This window comes from Mixophyes fleayi, chromosome 1 (genome assembly GCF_038048845.1).
Source record: "Mixophyes fleayi isolate aMixFle1 chromosome 1, aMixFle1.hap1, whole genome shotgun sequence".
Classification (NCBI taxonomy): Eukaryota; Metazoa; Chordata; class Amphibia; order Anura; family Limnodynastidae; genus Mixophyes; species Mixophyes fleayi.
Genome location: NC_134402.1, coordinates 337577112 through 337590142, shown reverse-complemented (window position 1 = coordinate 337590142; position 13031 = coordinate 337577112).

The window sequence follows — 13031 nt, the reverse complement described above, 5'->3', positions numbered from 1 at the left end:
ACTGCATCCTGTTTAACAACATTTTAAGCACCATCACGGTTGTTTGGTGACTGGTATTAAGAATTTTTGGGGGATATATGTTATCCCCAAAAATTTAAAGAATAGGGTGTTAGACAATCTCGTATCTAGAAAGGAGATGTCTTGGATTTTTAAATTGAATTGTCTATCACCTGATGGTCTTAACAAGGAGTTTGAGCTGAAGTGGTTTTTTAGAATATTATGTATACTTACATTTTTTTTTTCCTCTCTTACTTTGAGTGACAACCATAATTGAAAAAGGGAGAAGATTGGATTCACCAGATTCATCACCTCTTATAGATATGAAGAAATGTTATCGTTTATTTTGTAGATAGTTCTCAATTTAGGAGCATGGTTTTTGTTTGCTTATACTCAAGAAGGTGGAGCGATGTTTTTTAAGCTGATGTATTTATTAATTAATTTGATATTTTATGAATTCACTTGTCCACACATGTGTGGTAAACTATTGGTAATCCAAGACATGGAGAATTTGAAATTGAGGCTTACGCATACACAACGTTGCAGTAACTGTGCATGCGCGTATTGACCTACGGACAACCCAGAATGAGGCTTGGTTATTGTTATATTGAGGTACGGAATATCTATTTGGATGCTGTGGTTATCTTTATATATCTTGGACATTAAAGATCAGTGTTTTCATCCCCACATTCTGTGTAGGAGAATATAAGATTTATTTATTTTATGAAGTGGTTAGCTGTATTTATATTAATTTAACTAGTTTCTTTTAAACATCGGATGTGTCATATATGTATATTTTATCATGAAAATTATTGTCCACGTGCAAAATTGTAATCCTGCCAATGGATTTATTCTAATTTTCCTTTTTTGTATATTTGTGTTTTTACAAAAAAATTGTATTGAAAGTTCATGTGACCAGAGGATAGGAATATAAATAGAACCTCTCACTGTATTGATACACTACCTTGAAAAATACTTATTTTGTAGTCGAAATGCGTCGGTGAGTGTACTATTGGAGAACAGATTGCTTATTCTGGACAATAACATCCTTGCAGAGAATCCGCTTGCTGACAACCAGGGTGTACAATCTAACATTTACTAGCGAATTTCTTCTGTTACTCCAGTACGAGTAACTGCAATCCTTTGGGTTGTGACCTGTTTTTCGTGAAGAATAGGATTTTTTTGTGTGTGTATGTATGACGAAATAAATTGATAGATCCTGTATATTTTTCTCTTTGCATGGCATCTATGAACCAAGGTGTGAGGACACTGGGGTTGGAACCAAAGCTCACTAGATACCCAATCCTCTAGGTTCACATGTCACACAGGTAAGGAGACAGGAAAGAAATAATAATCCCTTTTATTAAAAAAAAAGTGCACACACTTAGTAAAATACAACTGTGCTCCCCAAGGAGAAACTTGTTCCCCCGCCAAATATATCAAGTGTCAGAAAATCACCAGTGCCAGTAAAAACTCCCCTACAACGTCCCCAGCAGGTTACCTCCCAGCACTAGTCCTAGCAGGCCTAAACTCCTGGTAATAAAATCCACAGCTGACAATCCAAGTGGGCCATGGTTTCTGATCCGTAAGGTGGGTTGGTGTATCTTGCTGATCCCAGCTGCTTGCCCAACTCTCCACCAGCTTGGTGGGACCCTGGGTATTCGTGTCCCTACCGATGTAGGCTCACCAATTCCCCAGAATCTGCGAGTGTCTCCCGATGGAGTGGTAACAGAATCAGTCCTAGAGGTACACTCCCCTCTCTGTCATGAAGCTCCTGTTTCAAGCATTCCTTTCTGGCCCTACAAGAATATGGTTACTCTCCAACGGTCCAAGTCCTTGCTGTCTCAAGATTCCAACAACAACCTCCCTCCCCCAGACAGCTCCTTATTGGCCCTTTTCACAAGACATCTGATCTTGGCCACCTCCCTGGTCAAACCCCTGCTCATTGTCCTCTTGTGATTGGTGGTGTGAACAGTTTGGATGGTAACAGGGGTGGAAGTAGAGCATTACATCAGTGGTCTCCCACCTGCAGTGATGATGCCATTCAGACTGTGTTTCAGAGTTGCTAGAACAATAGTTAGCAAACAGGGAGAGACCCCCTCGTGATTTTAGATAAGGTCCTAATCCTCCTCATTTTAACCCCTTCCACTCTTTTTTTACGCACAGGGTCCACAGCTGTTTCACACTTCCTGTGAGCTGCCTCCCTCTCCCGACACCACAGCAATAAGAGATCTGGCCACCGGGCAGCATTTAATAACAGAGTGGACCACAGTTGTTCAACTGGCCCACTGAGGACAGACTGGGTTGACACGATATTCCCACTATAAGGCCCGGGTCTGGCACACAAGGTGAACCTAGTCCCTTTGTTTCTGGGGAGTTAAACTATCTGGATTTCCATCATAAGCACCTGTTACATGAAGACTGAAAGAATCTATTTTGTAAGTGCATTACCTTGGGGGAAGGAAGTGTTGTGTGTTTCCACACATATATTGATAATGTGAAAGCATCCATGGGAGAATGAAAATAGCGGTGCACAATATGTAGATCGGGGGACAATTAAGTTTTAGATTGAAGGAGTGATGATATCACCTAATGTAACTCGGTTGATATTATTTAGTTTTCGTATAATATTGCACCATCAATTCTTCCTTCTCCTTTTTTTTTTTTTTTTTTTTTATTCATATCTGCTACTGAGGTATTTGGAAGATCTACCATTTAATTGGATTGTGTTAAGCACCACCAATATAACAATATCTATATCTGTCCCTTGAGAGATCAATGGTGCTGAATTGATTCTCATATATATATATATATATATATATATATATATATATTACACACACACACACACACACACACCTATTTATTTTTGTCAACTGGCGTAGTGTCATTTGGGAATTTTTCTAGCAGCAATTGATGTTGAAGCAGCAAGTATAGGTTGTTATAGTTTTTATATTTGTGCTTACAATGCACGCCGACAGCCATACTAAAAGCGTGCGCCGATCGGCGGTTTATGAAGGTGGCCATCTTTAGGGAGGTACTGGAAGAAGGACTTCCTTCCACACTTTATCTACTTCCTGGCACGGAAGCGACCATATTTGGACACTGGGACACAGAGATCATCGTACTGCATGCTGTTCCCCTGCTCTGCCTCTCACCAACTGGTATTGTTGTATCACTTTTATAATTGTGCTCTATAGAAACAGATTTTAGTCTTTTAAGACTTACTCAGGACTATTGTTTTTCATTGTCTTGGGATAGGTGTATACTCAATAGCATTATCTAGTACAAAGACTTGGTAAGATATTTTTGTGCTGTGTGCAGACTCTAGTTCTCAGTCTTATAAAAAAATAAATATATATAAACATTTTTAATATTGTAATTGGCTTTGTTCTATTCATTCAAAATATGTTTGAGAAGGGGACATCCAAAAATAAGGGACCCTCTGGTATGTGTGCGCTGTATTATACATGTGCCAAATGTAATGCCAAATTATCTCTTGGACAGCCTAACCACAAAGCTCTATGCACGGCTTTTGAAGCTGAAATCCAGGAGCAACGCGGCCCAACGCAAGGGGCAGCAGCCATGTCGGAACTTACTACACACACTCAGGCTGTTGCAGGCACATCCTCACAGTTCGATTCTGCTCAGTGAGAGGAATGTTTGCTTTCAGTATCGCACAGGGCCAAGAGATTTATACCTGATGCGGCCCAGGGCAGGGATCAGGATTCAGAACATTCCTCAGAAGTGGAAGGTGAATTGGACATTCATCTGCAGGAGGATGACACACTTAGGTCTGTAGATTCTGCCCCTGCCCATATTGTGGATAGCCTCATTTTAGGTATCAGACATACTTTAGGCTTTGCAGAACCGTAGCCCATGGCCCCATCAGTGTTCTCTTTGTTTAAAAAGATCGAGGTGCAGGTGGCTTGCTTTCCACCATCCCCTCAGATGATGGAGATGGTATCTGATGCTTGGCAGAGCAGTTTATGATGCCGGCCATATTTAAGTCACTTTACCCTCTCCCGGCAGAGGACTCTGTTAAATGGGAGGCTTCCCCTAGGGTTGACATATCTGTAGCGCTTCTGTTCTCTTCGGCTATTCCCACTAAGGGATTCCACTGATAAAAACGTGCGACCAGGCCCTCCACTCGGCTTATATTGCGGCAGGCAGTATGTTTAGACCCACTATGTCTGTTGCCTGGGCTAACATAGCTATACAGCAATGGTCTGAACAGTTACTGAAGGGTATGCAAGACAATGTCCCACGTGCGGAGCTTCTCACTTTGGCCGAGCATATCCAGGAAACTTCAGATTAAGTAGGCCAGGCAGCCATGGATGCTGTGTCCGTAAATTCCAGATTTTCAGCCCTCATTATCTCAGCTCGTCATATCTTATGGTTACGTTCTTGGACAGTGGATGCTGATTCAAAGCAAGCTTTAGAGGGCTTGCCTTTTGATGGGGTTACTCTGTTTGTGTCAGAGTTAGAAAAGGTTATCCAGGTAGCCACGGGAGGGAAGGGCAACTCTCTCCCCAAGGGCTCAAGTAGACCACGACAAATACATTTTTGGTCCTTTTGTTCCTTTGCCCGAGGCCGGGGCAATCCTCTGCCCCCAGGGGAGCATATAGCAGAGTTAGGGACGCTGTTAGACGAGGAACCTCAAGACCGGATGATAAGTCACAGCGTGACAGACTTTCCCCAGGGGAAGCTGTGGTGGGGGAACTGCTTCTTTGCTTCCAAAGCCAGTGGTGGGCATCCACTACAGACGTTTGGACGCAAGGAATTGTGTCCCAGGGCTATGTCATAGACCTAGTGCAGCTTCCACAACGGAGGTTCTTCACCACAGATATTCCCTTTTGTCCCCTCAGGTGCAGGGCACTTCAGGAGGCAATCCATAGACTGCTGGTATCCGGGGTTATTATTCATGTCCCTCAGCGGGAATTAGGTCAGGTGTTTTACTACAGCCTCTTCCTGGTGCCAAAACCAGACGAGTCATTACGTCCCTTTTAAATCTGCAGTCTCTAAACAAGGAAGTAAGACTTCAAAAGTTCCGAATGAATGCCTTCAGACTGTCAGTGCCGGAATGGAGCAGGGAGAATTCCTGGCCACCATAGACATCAAGGATGCCTACCTGCATGTTCTGATATGGAGGGGGCACCAGTCTCTCTTCCGCTTTGCAGTAAGGAGGTCCCACTTTCAATTCAGTGCCCTACCCTTCGGTCTAGTGACCGCGCCCGAGTGTTCACCAAGATCATGATGGGGCTCCTGCGACAGAGGTAAGTCACGATAGTTCCCTATCTGAATGATCTTCTTGTAAAGGCTCCATCGGCATCACTCTTAACACATCACATCCAGATCACAATTCAGTTTCTGGAAGCACACGACTGGTTTCTGAATTTACCCAAGTCATCATTCGTTCCGGAGCAGCAGATGCATTTCTTGGGACTCGTGTTTGACACAAGGACCCAGAGAGTATATTTACTGGAAAACAAAGTCCCGGCACTGCTGCGCAAGACCCTCTTGGTGTGGAAAGCGGTCTCTCTTCTCAGTTGCATAAAAATCCTTGGAACAATGGTATCACTATTCGAGGCAGTGCCTTTTGCGCAATTCCATTCTCGCCCTCTTGAACGGGAGATTCTTCAGAAATGGTCCAGTTCCCAGATGCACCTAGACAGGCAGATCTGCCTATCGAAACCCAATTGCCTTTCCCTGGCATGGTGGTTTTCCAGACAGAATCTGGAAAAAGGTCAGTCTCTTCGAGCCTGGTCATGGACTTTGGTTACGAGAGATGCAAGTCTGTTAGGTTGGGGTGGGGTAACAGGGTCCCTGAGATTCCAGGGTCTCTTGTATCCCCAGGAAGCCACACTCCCAATCGACGTCCTGGAACTCAGAGATTGTCAAACAATGCAACGGCCTTGCCGTATCTAAATCACCAAGAGGTAACTGGCCATTTCATGAAGGAGATGGCCAGGATCATGGTATGGGCGGAGCTTCATGTTCCCAAGATATCAGCCATTTACATTCCCGTGGAGAATTGGGAAGCCGACTTCCTTAGTAGGCAAAGGGTTCACACAGGCGAATGGTCCCTCGACAAGCAGGTCTTTACTCTCCTAGTGGAACGCTGGGGCAGGCCAGAGATCGATCTCACCGCGTACAGGCTGAACTATCAAGTTCCTCTGTACTGCTCAAAGTCTCGAGACCCTCAGGCAGGATTCATGGATGCCATGACTGGTCCATGGCACTTCCAGCTGGTGTACCTGTTTTCCTGATACCCATGCTCGCTGAATTTTATGCTTATATTTTTGCCCTCCTTTCTCATGATTGGTTAGACAAAACTGAGGCTGAGGTATCTGTAGGAGAGGAGGAGCATAGTAGGTTAGGAGTGTGTGGATTGAAACAAGTCTAAGTGCCTAAACTCCTAGTCCCACCTACTATACCCCAATGTCTTGCAGTCTCCCCCAATGGAGTTAGAGAAATTAATTTAACAGTGACTAAAAATTTTCAGTGTGAATATTCCCCCACTATTTGGTGCTTTAAACTTAACTATAGCATATATGTAGTGTGTATATATATATATATATATGATATATTTATATTATAAACTGGTTGAAGCTTTGGGATCTGAACACACAACTTATTTTGCAGTTATTACGATCCGTTTCTTTTTTGCAATTGCCAAATTCATATTGGCTACAGAGAAAAAATACTGCCTTTGACCTGCTAAAGGTTTCTTATGCATTATAGTACTGTGTTTTTATGAAAAAAAGAGGGGGCTCACCTCTTTCTAACAAGGGGTCCTTTGAGTGTGTAGGTGCTCTTTCCCCATCCCCTGCACTACATATATTATAGTGCATTAGTTGAGCCTTGGCGTGCTCAGTGATGTCACCACCCATTGGTAAGATGAAGTCATCAATCCCCCAGCCTCTTCTCCCAGCCCCTGCTGAAAGGAAATACTGGTGGGGAATAGGTAAGTACTATTGGAATCTAGAGCTAGGGCACTTTAAATCTGCAAGAGTTGAGGCTAGCCTCTCCCCCATTATGTCTCATTACAATTTCACCACTATGACTGAGAAAGAGACTGACCACCTACAGACTCGGAAGACTGGCAGTCAAGGAAGATTCTGGGGTAGTAGTTCCGGTTCAACATCATGAAAGAGGTTTCGTGTTTTACTTCAATCTTTTTCTGGTGTCAAAACGGATGGATCATTTTGTTAGATTTTGAATCTCTGAACCCTCAAGAAATAGGTTCGGGTTCTGGGATTCAAGATGTAGTCGTTCATTGCATCCTTGGATATTAAAGATGCCTACCTCTATTTTCCCATATGAGAGGTGCATCAGTGTCTACATCGTTTTGCAGATCTTGGTGAACACTTAAGTTTTATGCTTTACCCTTTGGCCTAGCTATCGCCCCCAAGAGTAGTCACCAAAATTATGTCCGTCATGGCGGGTATTTTGCGTACGCTGGATAACAATCGTTCCATATTTGGATGACTTGTTGCTAAAGGTGCCTTTAGAATTCGCTGTCCAAAAGAACATTCAGTTATCTATTCAGATTCGAGGGATGAATTCTCAATCTACCCAAGTCTTCCTTGATTCTGGCACATCAGCGTTTTCTTGGTCTGATGTTTCACAAAGCAAGTCAGAGTATTTCTATCCAAAGATAAAATCCTTATCATCCTGACAAGACCAGGTCCGTGTTGGCCAAGAGGTACGTTTCTCTCCTCAGGTGTATGAACTGTTGGGAATGATGATGTCTGTGTTCAAGGCAGTGCCTTTCACACCTGGACCACTTCTGCGGAAATGGTCCAGGTCCACCCTGCAGCTGGACAGGCAGATCATCACATTCACAAACAAGCATCAGTCCCTCTCTTGGTGGCTAAAGAAGGCCAATGTAACGAAAGGTCAGTCTTTCCAGAGCTGGTAATGGAGCTTACTCACTACGGACCTGAAGTTGAGAGTAATCTGCAAGGTGCTCTTGGAGAGTCAGGAGGTGCTAGCCGAAAAGGCATTGAGGGTCCGGTCAGACAATGCAACATTTTTAGCCTACCTGAACTATCAAGGGGGTACACGCAGTGGCATTAATGAGACAGTGCATATCATATCTTGGTGTGGAACACCCTGTTCATTCCTGGGTTGGAGAATCAGAAGGCCCATTACCAAAACATTATCCACGTGGGAGAATGGTCCCTTCACACAGAGGGATTTGCTCAACTAGTAAAACGCTGGGGTAAGCCAGTGATAGATCTCATGGTATCCCAACTATACTTTAAGGGTCCTCGGTTCTTTGCGAAGTGCAGATAGAAATTTCATCTGGTGTACCTGTTTAATTAAAGAGGAAACAGCATGTAAAGTACAAACAGCACGGTGTGCAGGAAAAAGATAAATAACAATATATAAGTATACAAGATGTTTCCTCTGATTTTTATGTTATATCAACGAGAGGTGGGTGGGGTTAGAAGAGTCAGGGGAGAAAGAGGGGTAGGGTGGGGTGGGGTAGGAAAGGCACTAACACTACTAAAAAATATTTCTTAGAATACAACGTAAAACACATCCGGGGACAAACGTAACATCCATTTAAGAATCAAACACCAAGCAAGAGAAAATTCGTACCCACGGTGCACCGCACCCAGCCCGGGGCATCCAGAGCAGGCCCAAAGACTATGTTCCAATTACTGAAGGATGAGCCGATGTTGATAGACAGCTACGGCTTGCTTGTAAACACCATGGGGCCCATACCTTGTTGAATTTATGTGATTTGTAATGAAGATAGTATGTAATACGCTTCATGCTTGCAACATGCCAATTGTAATTCTGTAGTTCCTGCATAAAGGGATGGTTATGGTCTTTCCAATGCTTGGCTATTAGAGATTTAGCGGCTGCCAGTATATAAGAAATAAGCTTGTTGGAAGGGGCGCTCTCATCAGGTATGGAGTGAGAGAGTAGGAATGACCAGGGGTCCTTAACAAACTGCTGTTCTGACACTGAATTAATAAGCGCACAGACCATGCCCTAGAAAGGAACTATACAGGGGCAGGTCCACCAGATATCTAGTATCGTATCCCTCTGTCCATATTTCTGCCAACATCTCGGCATGGCCATGGGCTACATTCTGGACAGCTTGTCTGAGGTGTAATACCACCGATTGTACAATTTATAAGCCGTTTCCTTAATTAATGTGGGGATCGAGCTCTTGGCCATCCTCTCTCTGACCTCCTCCCAACAAGATTCATCTGGGAAGGGAGGTCCTAGATCCCTCTCCCATTGCCGTTCGTGTCAGCCTGGAGTGTCAAAAGTGGTCTCAATGAGCCAATTATAGATCCCAGAAATTATCACTTTAGTTAGTGGGGTATGGAGACACATATATGCTCAAAAAGAGAGGGGGCTCTGAGGGCTTCAAGAGGAGGCAAGGACATAGCAAAATGTGGGACCTGGAAATATTCAAAGAAGAGTGGGTGAAAAGGTTCAAATTTGTTGTAGAGATCCGACATAGAGGCCCAAGTTCCATTAATGACCAGGTCCGAAACCACTTGTATTCCTGCCGGTGACCAGTGATTACATTTCTGTGATGAGTTACAGGGAGGAAACTGTGGGTTGTTCCGAAGGGGAGTCAAGGGGAACACAGTGGAGGACAATTTGTGTTTAACCCGACATGAGTCCCAAAGAGACAGACAACATTTAAGAGATTGCAGGGAGGAGGTCACTGGTGGTCTGTCTCACTTGGCAGCACCAGAGTGATGTCAGAAATGAGGTGGGTTTCCAGGTCCACCCACAGTATGGTCTGGCGGGGACATAGGTAACCGCAATCTGAGATAAATGAGAAGCCAAGTAATAGAATTTGATATCCAGACAACCTCTTCCTCCCCTAGCCCTGGGTTTCTTGAGCTCAGCCACTGAGATTATAGGGGGCTTGCCATGCCATACAAATTTAAGAAATGAGGAATGCAAATCCTGAAACACAGTCAGGTACTTTCACTGGGAGAGTCTGGAAAAGGTAAAGAAGCTTAGGGATCAAGTTGATCTTGACAGCAATGATCCTCCCCAGCCACGATATGATATAGCTCTTCCAAAGGCTTAGGGCCTGTTTGATTTTAGTCAGGAGAGGGGGAAACTTTTCCCGATATAACCCATCATAGGAAGAGGTGATGTAAATTCCTAGATACTTGATCTTGTTCGTCTGCCAGCTCAATGCAAAAGTAGTCTGTACGTAGGTCCTGAGGGAAGGGGAAGCATGGAGGATCATGGCCTCCGAAGTAGTAAAATTAATTTTATAATCTGACAGGAGGCCATACTCATCCATGAGTCTATAGATCACAGGTAGAGACTCCTGGGGATTTGTAATGGAGAGAAGTATGTTGTCAGTGAAGAGGGGGATCTTAAATTCCTGGGGACCCACCACCACACCCGAGGATCACCGCTGCCAAGGGCGCTATAACTAACACGAAGACTAGGGGTGACAAGAGGAAGCCCTACCTCGTCCCGTTGGAAAGGGAGAGGAGGTCACATAAAGAGCCGCTAACTAAGACCCTAGCTGTGGGGGGGATTGTAAAGGGCAGATATCCCAGTCAAGGATTCAGCCGAGAAGCCATACGCCTTCAGGACATGAAACAAGGTTCCATGAAATCCGGCTGAATGCCTTCTCGGCATCTAGGGAGAGCAACATGACCAGGATATGTCTCTGGTTGATTATTTGAACTAGATCTATCGCACGGCGGGTATTATCTCTAGCCCGACGGCCTGGGATGAATCCAACTTGATCGTAGTGGATCAGATCCAGAAGGACTCTGTTCAAATGGGTGGCAAGGATCTTTGCATATATCTTTACATCTACATTAAGGAGGGAGATAGGATGGTAGCTGACACAATCACTAGGGTCCTTCCCCTCCTTATGTATGATTACAATGCGTGCTTCCAGCATCGATTTTGGAAACGGGGCACCATGCAAGACAGCATTGAACAGTGTGTGAAGGTAAGTGACCAGGGTCTGGGTGAAGCTGTCTGGTTCCGGGACTTGAGGTCTTTTCTGCCTTGATAACCGCCAGTATTTCTTCGCGTGTTATCTATTTAGTTCTTGAACTGAGCCGCAGGAGCGTGTGGGGAGATTTGCTCATTTTAGGAAGTAGATGTTTTGAAACTCGCTACCTATCTAGGCCGGGCTATATATGGGTGAACCAGAGGTGGATTTCAGAGCCATGACATTTTTTTTAGATTTCTGAGTCCTCAAACGGGCGGCCAAGATGCTATCTGCTTTATCTCCCCTCTCGCAGAACGTCTGCCGTAGTCGTTTCAGGGCTATGGCAATGGATTTCGAGAGAAGAAAATTCAAGTCAACTGTACCTTAAGAAGTTTGGTCCAGGTAGCATCGCCTGGGGTGAGTTTGTGTTGTCGCTCCAGAGTCTGGAGTTGGATAGCTAGCGATGAGCATTTGGAGATTGAAAGCTTCTTTTGGCGTGTGGCCATGCTAATAGAGATGACACCGCATCACCGCATTATTGGCTTCCCAGAGAGTCGTGGAAGGGATGTCTGGGAGGTCATTGAGAAGAAATTATTCTTCTAGGAGGGTCCGCAACTCTAGGGTGAGCTGCGGGTCGTGGAGGATAATGTTAAGGCGCCATGTGGCAGGACAAGAGACTATATCTGAGAGGTCATCAGAGATAGGGGAGTAATCAGACCAAACCATTGGGTGTATGTGAGCTGCCTGGAGCTTCAGTGACAGATCGTGGCTGAGGAAGACTATGTCTGTTTGAGAATAGGTGCCGTGGACCTGGGAATAAAACATATAGTCTCGGGAGGAAGGCTCTCTAAGTCTCAAAGAGAAGATGGTGAGAGAGAAGGGACGTCAAAGCCTTGGATTTACGGGACTACTAGCCGCTGGCGGGGGGAGCCAGAGTGAATGACCTATCAACAGTGTCATCTACTACAGCATTAAAGTCCCCTGCCATGATCTGGTGTACCTGATTCTGCCTTTCCCCATGCCCTCATGCATGTTAAAAAGAGAATTGGTGGCCCCCATTCTGGTGACTCCAGATTGGCCATGCACGCAGGGCATGGTACTCAGACATCCAAGGGATGGCTGAGGGTCGTCCCGATCTTCTGTTCAAGGTTCCTCATCTGTGCCACTCTGTCATCTGGCTTTGATAGCATAGCTACTGAAACCATGATCCTTCTACTAGAGGTTTTTCGCATAAGGTGGACCCAATGATTAAAACTCAAAAATCTTCCTCTTCAGTTAATTATTATCGGGTATGGAAGGCTTACATTCAGTGGTGTGAGGGTCAGAGTTTTCACACATCTAGGTTTAGACTTTCACACCTGTTATCCTCTCTACAAGATAGGTTGGACATGGACCTCAGGCTCTCTTTTTTAAAGATGGAGATCTCTGCACTATTTATATTCTTCCAGCGCAAGTTGACGTTACTTAGCATACTGACGCATACTAGAGATCTCTTTGGTCCTTTAAAATGAGTTGATCTCAGTTATGTCAATTGGAAGGTGGTGCCTGAATTTGGGAGTTCTCCCCGTTTCTAATTTTCCACTCTGACAGGGCGGTGCTTCGCACTAAACACTTTTGTTCCGCAGGTAGTCTCTAGTTTTCACTTGAAACAGGAGATTGTGGTTCTGGTTTTGTCATAACTCACAGACTTCTGATGTTTCTTTGCAGCTTCCGGGCTCTCTGATGTTATGTGGACCGTACGGTCTTTGTTCATAAGGCCAATAGCATTTTCATTTTGTAGGATGCACACAAGTGCAGTTGGCCAGCATGTAAGCATGTATCGCTCATTGGATAATGTCCACCATTCATTTGGCTTATATTGAAGCCAGGAGACCTGTGCCAGTCGGATTGAAGGCTCATGCTACCATGCTGGTTGGTGCTTTCTGGGCAGCATGTCACACAGCTTCAGCTGAACAGTTGTGCAGGGCTGCTATGTAGTCATCTATCCATACCTTCTAAAAATGTTACAAATTGCATCCCAGGTTGCAAGCTTTGAGCATAAGGTCCTATGTGCAGCTTTGTAAGAGCAGTTCCATCCTTGGTG